Genomic DNA, 14,083 nt, shown 5'->3' with positions numbered 1-14,083 from the left:
CCGGTGCCACATACCTACCTATATGAGTTGGCGTCAAAGACGTTCGGTGACACTTTTGTGACCGAAGTTGGCATCATAGAGGTTCGCTGAAGACCAGGGCAGAGCGAGTAGCACATAACCAGTGCTCCAAGTCACCGAGAAAAAGTTTAATTGAACAGCAGTACATACCCAGCGCCCCATCTACTGTCACTTACGTCACCGTGAAGGGATTTGTTGAAGAGAGGTGCGTATGTGCACAATGGAGTATAGTCAGTGGCCAAAATCGATGCGTAGGTTAGTTTCGAACCCTGTTATCTCAGCACAGCAGCGTGATGCGCTAGCTATTCGACCATGGACGGAAAGTTCGCGAACAACACAAAGAATCCTAACGCAAAAAAAACTTCGTGCTTCTATATGCTGCTTCGACGTGGTGTTCCCTACGAACTCGTCACCGACCGAAGAAGGGTTTACTTAAGCAATCCCGCAATACAGCTGCACAAGTCACTGCAGAACACCTGCCTATGACCCGCAGACGAATGGCCTCATGAAGCAGCTAAAGAAAACCAAACCAGGCATATTTACAATGAACGTCAGCGAGGAACAGAAGACGTGGGATGGGGTTTTTCCGTACGTAACGTCGTCTACAATATGATGGGGCGATAAAAAACGCCGATAACGGTATTCAAACTGCCTCACGGAAGGAACGCCGCAACCACGCTTGACATCGTGCTACCGAACGTTAGCGGTTAAGACTACTTCGACGTCACTGACTACTTCCGGCGCACCGTAGAGGCCCAACAACACGTTCGCCTGCGCATCAAGCACCAGAAAACGATTGACAGCCAACCCTGCAATCTTCGACCAAGCTATGTGAAATATGAGCCCGTTAACCTTGTTTATATTTGCACACCAATGCGCCGGCGTGAGCTTCGTGAAAAGGTACTCCGACGTTATTCCCGAAAACAAAAGATAATCCGATACATTGGTGCAACGTACTGCATAACGCCCGACTTCATTACGCTACCATAGCGGTGCCGCGCACTACCTGAATTCGTCACCGTAGTGCAGCTTAAGCCTCTTTGAAAAAGGCAATGTACTCTGGAACCTTATTTCCTCCTTGCTTCTGTGTTTTGATTTTTTACAAGTACATTTTTTTCTTTCATGCCCCTAACCAGCATTGGAAAAGTTACCAGTGGGAGGGGAACATTGGCGCGTGTAAATAATCTTTTTCGGCCACCTTTTCTCAATCTAAACAGGTCGTGCAAACGTGGTCGTAGACGCGTAACAACGTGATTTCTAGTCCCTAAAATTCATCTGGAAATTTTTGCGTTCTTGACGCGCACGCAGGTCTGTGAGGCCATAAACATGATCCGCTATCAGTCATTATAGTTTCCTGCACCGAGAAAAGCTTATACTGGATTTTAAAGTATCAGTAAGTGCATTTTTTATTGTAGATACAAGCGACGTTACTAGCTTACAAATTTTTGACGAAGTTACTTGCTTGATGTCACTTTCGATCCACCATCTATTCTGGAGGCTTCCAGATGGCAGTCTAAAGCTACTTTACTGAAATATTTACCGCATGACAAAAGCGAGGCAGCTGCTTGCAAGGTATGAGCGACGGCCGAAAAATTTCGGTAGCAATCATAGTGTCGCTACTCATGTTGCGACAAGCATCGAAGTCAAGCCGGAGTTGCGGCCTGCGAGAAGGATAAGCCGCAAGTAATGTCAACTGAGAAGTAAAAGCAAAGTCTGTAGTCATCGCTAATTCATTCCCGTAACGCTACTAAGCCCGCCTAATGCGGCTGATTCCTCCAAAGCTTAGTACTCGCGCCTACCTGCGAATATTTACTTGAACCGATAGCCGACGAAACGATATAAGACCTAGTGGCAATATTGTTGTGCAAGCTATTGTATCGGCACCTTTGCATTATGCGTAAAGTTTCACTTTGCCTTTATTGACACCTAAACATACCGCTTGCGAGTGGCACTGATTACCTCAGGGCAATAGAAACCAAATGAGTCAGTTTAGCCTTCCGTTTTCTCAACCTTGTGGCAGCACCTGGTTTAGCGGCGTTTCACAGCAACACGCCGTCGATTCCCCGTTACATAAGGTGGCGTCAATGACGAAAACCTGTGATGAGATAGTGCGCTAGCACTAACAGGGCTAATGTCAGGCCGACGGCCTTCGGAGGGAGGAAGGAACAATGTCAATATTCTAGTTAGACGTACTAGGACTAACGCCAACTATATGCTAATTTCCCACATCTTTCTGCTTACAATAATCGTCCTGGTTATGATGACCAGGTTCAGTTTGGTTAGTTTGACAATAATGTGTCAAGCGCAAGCGTACTGGTACATGCCCCGTCTGTCAAATCGGCAAAACTATGGCTGTCGCTTCAAAGCAAGCGAGCGCTGGAGGAAGAAGACGCCTGGAGGTAGAGAAGACAATCATCCACCGGGGAAGTACGAAGGAGCGCGCGTCAAAGCAACAGCACCTAGAGGAAACACTAGCTGGCTTTTAGCGCAGAGAGGAATGAGAAAGGAGGCGCAGCGTCACGGAGGAGAACGGTAGGTGGACACGTTCTGTGTTGGCCGCCTCTAGCAGCTGCTACGGGTTCTGCGTGCGCTAGGGGCGTACCGCGTTGACTCTCTACAATTGCTAGCAGGTACAGCGGGGCGGGGCGTTTCTCGCGGCGTTCGACGTTTCTGCTCAGGCGCGAGTAAGAGCGGGTGCGAGAGAGAAAATCTGTGGGCCTTTGCTCCTTGAATATGTAACTCTGTCTAGGCCTTACGGATTTACTACGGAGGAGGTTTCTAAGCGCGTGTTGTATACGTTTGTCCTCTAGACATACCGGCATGGCGGAGTGTGGTGGAGTTTGTTTTCGCTCCGCCGCTGGCGGCCCGCGCGGTGAAGCAGTGGGCACGGACTTGATGATCGCAGTGTCTGAAGGGGCAAATTTTTGACTTGTGTAGTATAAGTTGCCGGTCGCCTTTTTCGTTGCGATGATACGTTGCATTCTTTACACGCACTCCTCCAGGAGGGCACATATAACCGAGATACGAGGCCTGAGAAGACCACCTGAGGTTATAATAAAGCAGGCTTTCATCCCCCCGCTACCCAATGCGTAGCGGGGGGATGAAAGCTGGATGCAGGGCTGCCCGTGGGTTGGGGCCATGGAAGCCGAAGCGTGCCAGGGCGTGTTCGCATAAGAAATTGACTGTGCGCTGTCGCAGACAGCCATTTTTTTATGCGAACACCCCTTGGCACGCGCAGGCCTCTGGGAGCCACAATCTACGGACCAGTGCGTGTTGTAGCTTTGGTGTCCTCGTTGCCGCTTTGGCGTCCTGGAGGCGCCTCCAATATTGCGAAATAATGGCACGTTGTTTCAAAAAGTAAAAAAAAAAAATTGAGGACGCTTAAGCTTCGCCTTCAAGAGCGGAACGCGATAGCGTTCCCGTCGACCCCCCAAGGAGTGTAAGACAATGCGCTACGGCGCAGCGATCACTTACGAGGCGCCCCGCATCGGACTTTGCACCCACCAATCACGCGGTGAGTGCCGAGCAATGCAGCGTTCAGCGCGGCAACGAAACGTGCGCCTGAGCAAGTGGAACGAACCAAAGAACTCGGTGTCTCGGAGGGAGAAACAATCTACGCCAGCCAAACGTCGTGGTCGGCACGGACATCCAGGCCGCGACGCGCCATGAAGGCCGACGCAATCATGGGGCTGACGCCTCGATGGAATCATCTTCTATCTCGCTTGGGAGCACCGCGCAGACACATGACTCCTCGGAAGCAGCTCGGTACACATCGCAGGGGACGCTTTCCCACCAGACGCGCTACGGCGCTGCGATCACGTCAGAGGCGTCCCGCATCGGACGCTGCACCTAGGAATCGCGCTGTGTGCGGAAAGAGGAGCCGCGTCGCCTGAACACAAGAGTTCGAGTGACGCACGCTGGAAGTTGGAAGGGGAGAGAGCGAGAAAACTTATCAAACGCAAGGGTAGTGGGGCATGCCCGCACCGGTCCCCACACGGACCGAAAGGGAGAAGCGGGCGAGGGGCGCGCCACGTGTCGGGGCAGCGCCGCACATTGCAAAGAGGGGGTCTTCTGTGTTTGCTGCAAGATGGCTCTGCGTGTGCGCAGAGCGGAGAAGAAATGTAGCGGAAACGTACTTCGCTACTCGTGTGACTGCGACTTCTGTAAGTTACAGGCCTATATTTACCGATATACACCGCAGTATAACTTTCTACGGCACGTTTCTATGGCAACAACGCATTCACTAGAGGCGCTTTTGTACCGCTATGAAGCAGCGACAATAAAGAAAAAAAAAACTCGTGGCTGAGTGGTAGCGTCTCCGTCTCACACTCTGGAGACCTTGGTTCGATTCCCAACCAGCCCATCTTGCAAGTTGTTTTTTATTCTTAAAGTACCTCCCGGGGTTTATCGCTCACGGCCAACGCCGCCGACAGCGACGACTCCGCTGGCTGCTGCGTATGGCGCGGCCGCACGAATCCTATCATGAAAGTGATCTGTGATGCGGAGAGAGCCTAGCTGTCTGGGTGCACCGAGCCCTTATAGCTTAGTGTGCTCTATAGCTACGTATGCTTGCGCGTCACCTGCATCCTCGAATAGAGACGTAACCGCAATGTTATAGTTCCGCTCTTCGGTTCCTGCGTTGAACGTAGGAATCACTCGGCGTCCCTGGGCTTAACCGAGCGAATGAGCACAGCCAAGGATGAAAGAGCAAACGCGGAGCGCAGCTGAACATGAAGGACGACGATGGCAACGAAAGCACGAAGAGGAAAGTGGAGGAGGAGGTTATGGGGAAAGAGGGAACAGAAAAGCGTAGAGACGTGCATGACATGTTCTGCGGCAATAATTGCTGCGAGATGGCGCAAGAGCAGTGCGCGTCGTCTGTTCACCGATGACGCCATCAATAAGGCATGCCGTGAGCGCGCCCACCAATGTTATATATAGAAACAAGCGCTGCGTTCGCGGATGTCTGTCTGCGGCGGTTGCTGTGAGTCGCGCGTCACATCACCCACATTCTGGCACTCATGCTCTCGTAATTAGCAAGGCACTCGCGCCAGCTTTCGCTTCGTTGTTTCCAACGTGCCGAACGAGACAGATTGTACACGCCAGCCGAAATATTGCGAAATGTGAGCAAGCATAGTGATCCGCTCAAAGTTCGTATTAGGCAGTATAGTAATCGGCGGTGATTTTTTGTTGTTGCACTTATTAGGTCATTAGATTGTTCCTGTCGACGTAATTCACTAGTATATCTTAACGCGTAGATGAAATAGAATATGCAACCATGCTATCCTACCGTCATTTCTATGTTAATGCGTTTTCCGTTAAACTTTTTCCCTCTGATATTTATTCTGATATTGGTTCTATACCTCTGTTTACGCTATTCCGATCCCGACATAGTCGGTCGTCTCGTTGTCCAACCTTGTCTGAAAGTTCAAGGGCAGTCTTTGATTAGGGGACCTTTTTTTTGCCCTTCATATCCGTAAAAACATGTAACCACTGAATAAATTGTGAAAAAGGCCGAATTGACAAGGCAAGTAAGCATGCAAAAACAGCCTTGTCTTAAGCTGTATTTATTTAATGTTTTTCTTTTAGGACACATTTTTGTCTCACTACGAAAGTTTCATAAGTTTATGAAGTGTACAAGGGCATGACAGTGTTCGTGGAAATTTTTATTATTTCACATGGCTCTCAATATATTGCTTCAGTAATCTGTACTTACGTACTTCATTATTTTCTCATGCAGGTCTACACATTCTGACATGAAATGACCTTCTATTATTGGATCGCTAACGATGTAGTCGCTAACGATTTAGTGAGGATGTTGTTGGAATGTTATTTTATTGGGTTATTAGTGAACGGCGTGGGCCGTTTGAGAAATAACAAATATATTTTTTTCTTTCTAGATTCCTATATCTGACTTAGTCAATAAAAAATTTACAAAGGTTAACATCACATTGCCTGATAATTATACGTTCGAAGTTTTCAACGAATACGAGGAATTAAGTACATTTTTAGCCACTGCAAATCCGTAAGCATCACTTTGCATATTGCATGGTCTTTTGTGCGCGACTCTAGTAGACAGTTTATTTTGTGACATACGCTATACGTATCTGTAATAGGTGATGGGTTAGGGCGTCTGCACGCCAGTCAACTCTATGTGATATCGTGCTATAGATGCTGAGAGTTAATTGTTTTAGCATACTGTAAGAGCTAGCCTGTGCTAGGCGTAGAATTATTAAGAAATAGCGTTAGGATTAGAAGTTGAGAGCGTTACACATCACCGACGCATTAAAATATACTGTGGTGTCAATCTACGTGCAACATTTGCCTTAGTTGGTGCCGTCTTTCATGGTCTGAAAAAAGGAAGTGATCTCAATATTACCGATAAAATATCTCTAATATTTCATTCTCCGCGTGAGATGTGACAGGACGAGACCTACTTTTCTAATTAATTTTTGCGGCTACGAAGAAGAGCAGCTATCACAGGTGAAGTCAGATAGAGGCAGGCGTTTGTGAGTCTTCCGAAAGCTGCCCTATTGTTTATACAATGACGCTAATCAGCGATAGAAGACTGACATATGCAACCAGACTAAAAGCTTGGTTTTCACGCTAACTAATACATCATCTGCTCTCCGCATGTCGTCATAACTAAAGAAACCGATCCAATTATTGGTAACATGCCACGTATTACGAACAAAAATAGTTTCATTTTGTGAAATAAGTAGCATTTGTAATAGCGTCTGGTGGGTCGGTATTATACATTCCTCGTAAAATTGAAATGGAGCCACAAAGGAAACATTAGAAAGCTCGCACGAATTATAATTTTCGCGTTAATACAATTAAATGTTTAGTAAAACTTACGTCGCCGCTTTCAAAGATTCACTAAAAGTCGTGAGTGTTGGTGAGAATCAATATTGTCCTCAGAAAATAAAAATACAGAATAATGTTTCACGAAACCCTTCTCTGGGAGATGTAAAAATAGGTGATTTAAAAATATGGTCAATGCAGAACCAGTTATCTCACAGTGCAATAATTTACAAAAAAATAATTAAATGGCCATTTCTTTCAAATGCTTTTGAAAAGTAAGAACGATAGATCCTGCGATGTCACACTTATCCTTGAATGATCTAACTTTGTCAATGAAACATGCCTTTGCAGTATCAGTGGACAGACCAGCGCTGAAGCAGAACTGACATGCAAAGATTATGTTAAATTTACTAAAGTATTTAGATAGCGATACTTAGATATTCCAAGGTTTTATCGAGGAAAGGAACACGAATATATGCCTATAATTATGGCTGTTATATTGATCATTTTTCTTAAAGAACGGGCACTACATTGGCCAACTTAAATTTTTCGGGCAGGACAGCAGTTTTAAAGGAGTGGTTAAAAATGTGACTAAGAACAAGGGCAACAAAGTCCTTTGAGCGAACGCTCTCTATACCAGGTGCGGTAGCTTTTAATTCTGAAATGACTGAACATACCTCTAGGCACAAGTAGGAAAAAGAAAAAGCGATTGGTAAACGGAGGTACCTAGCTGAAAGAGGGCGTGACGGTGAAACTAGAAGTGAACCTTAAAAGCATTGGCTTTATCACTGGCCATGGTGAGGATATTGTTGCTCACACGAACAGACGTTACTTTGCTGCGTGACTTGATAGAATTGAAAAATTCGTTTAGGAGCTGCCAGTTTCACTTTGCATCATTTTTACAGAGTTGAGGTTCATGTACGTATTAACTTTCTTAAGCATTCTTCAGGCACAACGATAACGTGTTAGAGTACCTCTGGTAGCGCGACTTTTGTTTTCTTTGAATGGTTGCCGTTTGGTCTACTTATGCAAGTTATATTTCTTGAGAAGGGATCGTGTGAGTAAGCTGTACAACCAATGACAGCGTGGGGAAGTGTAGCGTCTGTTAGATGATTGCAATGTTTTTAAAGCTCCTTTGCTGAATAAATAACATCGTAGAACATATTCAACGCCTCCTCTTGTTCATTAGCAGCATATATACGCGACCAATCCGCATCTTCAGTGAGCGGAAAGTATTCATCCGAATTAAGAATAGCCTTCTGAAGTAATGCGCTGCTCTGAATGATAGGCCCTTCAAAGTATAATAAAACGGGGAAGTGGCCGGTTATATCGCTCTCCATCACACCTGCGTCAGTGGTGTTATCGAAGTTCATGAGGAAATAATCAATTAATGACTGTGGCCCATGATTAGTACAGCGTGTTGTTACGGATAATAGCGATTAAAACCCATAGCTATAAATATAAGTCATGTACTCAAGATTAGTAAAGCTAGAGGGATCAAGTAAATTAATATTCATATCACCCATGATTAATACATTTTGGCGCTCAGCACTAGATTTGCCAAGTAAGCGAGTAAGAGCTTTACAAAAAATGGTGGGATCAGAAGGCGAGCGATAGACAGTAGCAAAAATAATTTTTCGTTGAGTCTGACAATGTGCTGGCGTATCAATTTCGAGCCAAACAGGTTCGCATAGCGCGACATTCAAATTAAATCATTGCGTCTCTTCTACAGAGAACTGTTCGAGACAAAAATGATTGAGCCACCATGAGAATCACTGATTACATGACAACATTCACTAGAATAACCAGGGAAAACATACAATCACCGTTACCGGTGGTAGCCAAGTTGAAGTGCAACAAATAACAGAGAACTCATGATTAGGGGAGCTCATTAGAGTAGCAATTGAGTCATGGTTCTTAGGAAGACAACAAGCAAAAGATATGAAAGAAAACCCGCTAATCTGTGGAAAAAGAATAATAATGTCACTCGGAAGAAAATAAGTGATTTCTTTATTTTTCAAATTCTATCGCCACACACAAGCTTAAACGTTGAATACGTATAGAACGACACAGGCGATTTTGTGGGCATCATCATCCAGGGTTTTTTTTCTTGACAACGCAGTTGTTGGTCCACAGATTTGATTTTTAAAGGTAAGCGCCTTAGAAAAGAGCAGCTATTGCCCGGAGTCAGGCGATCGTGATTGAAAGCACACTTTTCTTGTGCTCCAGAGAACGAGGTAAACAGTCTTGGGGCGTGCCTTGAGAGCTTTCTTTAAAAACTCGGTGCGCTTGTCACGCGAACAGAAAAGAACAATAATGTTCGTGTTAATTGCATCACGTGTTGTGCTCTGTGCGAAGTGTCTTTATTGCCAAGAAACTCAACAATCTTTCTGCAGCTTTCACTTTGCGGTGTTGGAACTCTTATTTATAGATTCTTCAGGCGAAGTACCGTTCCGACTGACCAATCTTCTCAGCTGTAAGGTTGAGAAGGTCAGCTGCAAGGCTGCTCTTTTCTGATTCCGTTGCTTCAGATTCTTTGCTCATGAAATTCGTGACTTCTTTCGTATCGTCAACCTCAGCTTTCAGCTTATAGACACTCTCGTGATTGCATCCAGTCACTGCAACCTTCACAAATTCGAACGTGTTATTAATGGCAGCTGCTTTTCTTTTTTTGCAAAAGCCACCCTAAAATCTTCGAAGTCCTTTGAAACTGATGCAACGGTAGGAGCCTTAACAACAAGAGTGATCACAGTACAGTGGTCAGGACTGGTATAGCGCTGTCGACATGAAATCCAGAAGCATGTGACTTTTTTTTAAATTTTCTAGGAACAATCTGTACAACTACGCAGGATTCCTTGCAATGCTCCCTTACATTCCATATGCAAATATGGGCACTGAAGAGGCCATTTCAAATGACCTGACTCAAAGTACGACGAGGGGCCGTAACTGGAGTGAATGCATAGCTTTGTTGGGCGAAAATATGCCGGATATTCTCGACTATTTATTTGTTACAAGCGACACCTACCATATTGAGATTAAGAATGAGGTAAGTTGTATGCATTGTATAACGCTCAATCAGCTCCTCCATCAAGCTGTAAACCATGGTTTTTGTTACCAAAATATAACGTCACGACGGAAGCGAACGCCCACAGAAAATCATCCAGTGCGATACGCTTTTTCGCAATTAAAGGCAGGGAGAACGGAAGTAGTCTAATCCACTCATTCCCTTTGTCCGCTATTGCGCGGGCAGTGGGACTTTATCACTGTGATATGCTGCTCGTGAACGATGGATGATGAGAAAGAAATATAATAGATCAATTAGAATCGGTATCTTATACTGGCCAAGACCTCTAAGTTTACTAGATGGTGCATTGGTTTGTAAGTGGCAATAAACGATGAAAATTTCATATTTTTGCACATCTGCATACGGAGAGAGCCTGCATTGTTTGGGCACGTTGTTTCAAATGTTTATTGGAGTCGATTAAAAGTGTATTGGGATTAAGGGCTCAAACCACTGGCGGTTGCATGTGGCACATCAATTTAGGCTGGCCTGCTGCTAGGGTGACATGGTAATTTATGAAAAATCTCTCGAACAGAACACGCAGGCTTGACGGGCTTCAGAGGGAGCCATGCTTGAGCCTGTTCAGATGCCCTTCGATGCAAAGCTGCGGCAACTGCACGAGCGCTTCACGAATGGCAGCCACGCATTTGTCTTACCCGCAGTAGGTTGGTGTAAACATTGATTCCTGGCGCCTCGCGCCACTCCTCCTGCGATTGGAGGCACAAGTGCGCATGCGCCGATGTCGAAGCCGTGAGCGCGTCAGCGGTGAGGCGTCTTCGTTCCACTAGACCGCCCGTCAGCCGGAACGCCCAAGCGTGGCAATCGAGACCAACGAAAATGGAAAATGGCTGCGCCACCACCGTTGGTTTGCTAATGAGCTGAGGAGAAGCTTAGAGTATTTGACACTAGTTACGATCATAACTTGTTGAAGAGAAAACAAGGGGCAACTGAAGCGTCTTGACTGCTACTTCGCCGCCTCAACGCATTATGTCACACTGCACACCTGTTCACAAGTAACAAAGGAAGTGCCTTCTTTGACGACCGTCGTTACATAAATTGCTACTATGAGCAAAAATACACCGCATGCAACTCATGAACTTGAATATACCATATAATATTTGCAGTAGTCCCGTATTCTACCATAAGGGGCCGTAGTGAGATACTTCATGCTCGCCGCACGTGTTGAGCGCAAAGGTAAAGCCGATTGATTTTCCGTCCTACTGCTCCGAAGGAGCGCGTGTACGTGAGCGGAGCGGGGAGCAGAAAACATTCTGATAAAAATGTCTAGTAGGTGCTCGTATGAAACTACCGTGTGTGATCACTAGGCTTCCACTTTCGGAGGCAGTATGCAGGACTAATTGCATTGCAATCGCCGACAACCGTTGCACGTTAATAATTCTAGATTAATATGTAAGATTACAATATAGGTTTATGCGAATGCGAGCGCTATCCAGTGAAAGTAACCATTTACGGCATTTTACAATGTTCGTGACCCACGTCATGGGTGAAACCTTCTTTGATGACGAAAGTGGTTCCCTTGCACTTAGGGCCACATGTCAGCAGACGCCATTGCCTTCAATGAAGCAAGAGTTCCCAAACAAAGGACTTCTTTTATTCTTGTGGGCGGGAAAGCCCATGAGCGCGCAAAATTTCTTGAGTAGAAAAAGATACACAGAGATTTCACTGCAAAAAGGAACTTCATTTTATTAGAATGTTTTGAGGGGCTAGTTGGTTCATTCTAACGACTGATTTCTAAATGCGCGAAATTTGGCAAATGGGACACTACACCAGAAGAGGTAGATGCAAAGATCGGGCGCCCTCGTTTTCCTCTATCTTATTCCCACTCTAGTTCGCAGAGTGAGACATACTAAACATTAAATGGTTGTTTCCTCTCGTTCTGTTATTTGCAACTTGGAGCGATGGCTTTATCTGAGCCATATCCCGGGAAGTTGTGCCAATTAACTGACCTTCCTTGGTGCTGAAGCATTCATTGTGCTTTATGGTAAGCACGTCGCCCTCTAGCATAATGACTCTGCTAAGGAGACCTGTGGGAGGCAGCGCGAAGAGGTAGTCACTGTGGCCGATGTTTATTTAGGCCGGCCAGCCATGGTGTCGCGGGATCTCAGGAGCGGCCGATATCGCGGCCCTCAGGCCCAGCGAGTTAGCGTGTTCTCTTCTGGCGCTACAGGCACGTGGGCCGTCTCCTTCTTCACTGACTCTGGAGGCGTTGGTCGTGCCCCTACAAACCTTACCACAATGCCCCCACGGCAACCTGCTGTTCCCTCATGGCCTGTAGCCCTTTTAAAACGGCCGTTTGATCAAGTTCAAGTAAACCCCCCATGTACTCCTTAACAACATCGTAAACATCTTGTATGCTTACGCTATCAGTGACACAATAAGCAGACCGACGCTGAACGTGGCCATGCGCAGGACCGGACCGATTCTCAACGCATTATGAGAGCAATATTAGGAACTGAAGCACATTGGCGGACGTAACAAGTCGTAGAATGAAAGCTTTTCCTAATAAAAACATATAACTGAGGCATGACAGCACCGTCAAACGTGATTTATAAATAACTTGACTGTGCAATAATTTCAATAACATTATGGAGTTTTACGTGCCGGAACCATAAGCTAATTACGAGGCGCGCCATATTGGTGGACTCCCGAATAATTTTGACTACCTCAAGTTCTTTAACCTGCGGCCTGTACAAGGACGGCGATAAGATTGTGGTCATGATGATATGGATCCCCGGCAGCCTTTAGACGAAGTTACGCTTAAGTAAGCAAGCCTACGGGATGATACCACGACCTTCGACTATTTCCTCCTGTTTTAAGGCACAACGTTATTATCTTTTCAGCGTTATTATCTTTTCATAGTATGACGTCTGAAGTGCCGTATTCCTTTTTAATTATGAAGTTTTATGTGCCAAAACCATGATCTGAATATGAGGCACGCCGTAGTAAGGGACTCTGGAAATTCGCACCACCTGTAGTTGTTTAACGTGCACCTAACTCTAAGTACACTGGTGTTTTCACATTTCGCCCCCATCGACACTCGGCCGCTGTTGCCGAGATTCGATCTCGCGACCGCCCTATTCTTCAAAAATTCTACTTTGGTCTGTCCGACTACCTCGAAAAATTCAGTGCCATTGCACTTTGTGGAGGTGGATGTCTAGCGAAGCTGTGTATGGCGAATTGCGAATTATCCATTGCCGTGCGTCGAACGCCGTGCGCACATGAATGGAAGGCGAGGCGCCACTAGCCGCTCCTCCTCTATGTTGAACCTCGGAAGCTGATGAGGCACTGGGGGGTATACAACCAATGTATTGTAGCTAAGCGCGTCCCGACATCTTTTACTAATGAATCCCGGCGCGTAGAACAGACATGCACCTCACCACACCCGGAGGGCACATACTGCTTCAGCTTAGCCAAGGCGATCGTGCGTTGGTGAATGTCTCGCAGTGCAGTAATGGTTTTGAGGTCAGCTGAAAGCCACAACCGGTCATACGCAACAAAGGCCACACAATATTGGTTCCCCAAAAATTCCCTGTGAAACCTGGCCATTGCCCCGGTGAAACGTTCCAAGTGTGCGGGATCGGGGCCACATTGACGGTTCGCATTTCGTTGCACCTGCGATCCCGGCGCGCAGTACGCTTACGGGACCGCCACCACGGGAGAGCCGAAAGAAAGAAAAGGAGGTAGGTAAACGCTTGGAACGCCGACATACAGAGAGCGGTGTGGACGTAGACTTGGCCGACTCAAGTCAACGTGTAGTATCCACTCTTATCACCATAATACCTGTTACGGGTTATATTTGGACCTGAGATATCATACTTATTTTTTGCATGTTGGCAGAGTGCTTGAAGCCCGCCGCACCTCAGCCATAGGTCAGGCCGCTATTGCACTATCTTCGTGATCGGCCCACGTATGGGGAGGAATTGCCGATCTACACGGCTCTCGCCCACGGATGCATTTTCAACAGAACCTAGCCACATACACCTTCGCTGTAAAAACATTCGGCATTGGTGGTGGCATACTTCAGACGTGTCGAATGAATTCACAGAAGTTACTGTTGCTCCGTATTCTCCAGCAGCTGTTAGATTCTATCTCCACCACTTAATCACCCATGTGCCGTATATCTGAGGCCTTGATTACGCTATCAAATGGCCATAGTATAGTCCGATAAGTTCAGTATCT

General features: G+C 46.2%; 1 protein-coding gene and 1 non-coding gene across 2 annotated transcripts in view; both read left to right on the top strand.

Annotated features, from left to right (window-relative positions):
- The window catches only part of LOC140213997 (phosphate-regulating neutral endopeptidase PHEX-like), a 136,809-nt gene that overhangs the window by 80,372 nt on the left and 42,354 nt on the right, over positions 1-14,083 (top strand). The gene's annotated exons all lie outside the window — the stretch shown is intronic.
- Positions 13,632-13,816, top strand: LOC140214294 (U2 spliceosomal RNA). The gene has a single exon (XR_011891282.1). It is a non-coding gene; the product is annotated as a U2 spliceosomal RNA (small nuclear RNA).

The sequence above is a fragment of the Dermacentor andersoni genome, chromosome 11, assembly GCF_023375885.2.
Source record: "Dermacentor andersoni chromosome 11, qqDerAnde1_hic_scaffold, whole genome shotgun sequence".
NCBI classification, from domain to species: domain Eukaryota; kingdom Metazoa; phylum Arthropoda; class Arachnida; order Ixodida; family Ixodidae; genus Dermacentor; species Dermacentor andersoni.
This window is presented reverse-complemented; position numbering and strand designations above follow the sequence as displayed.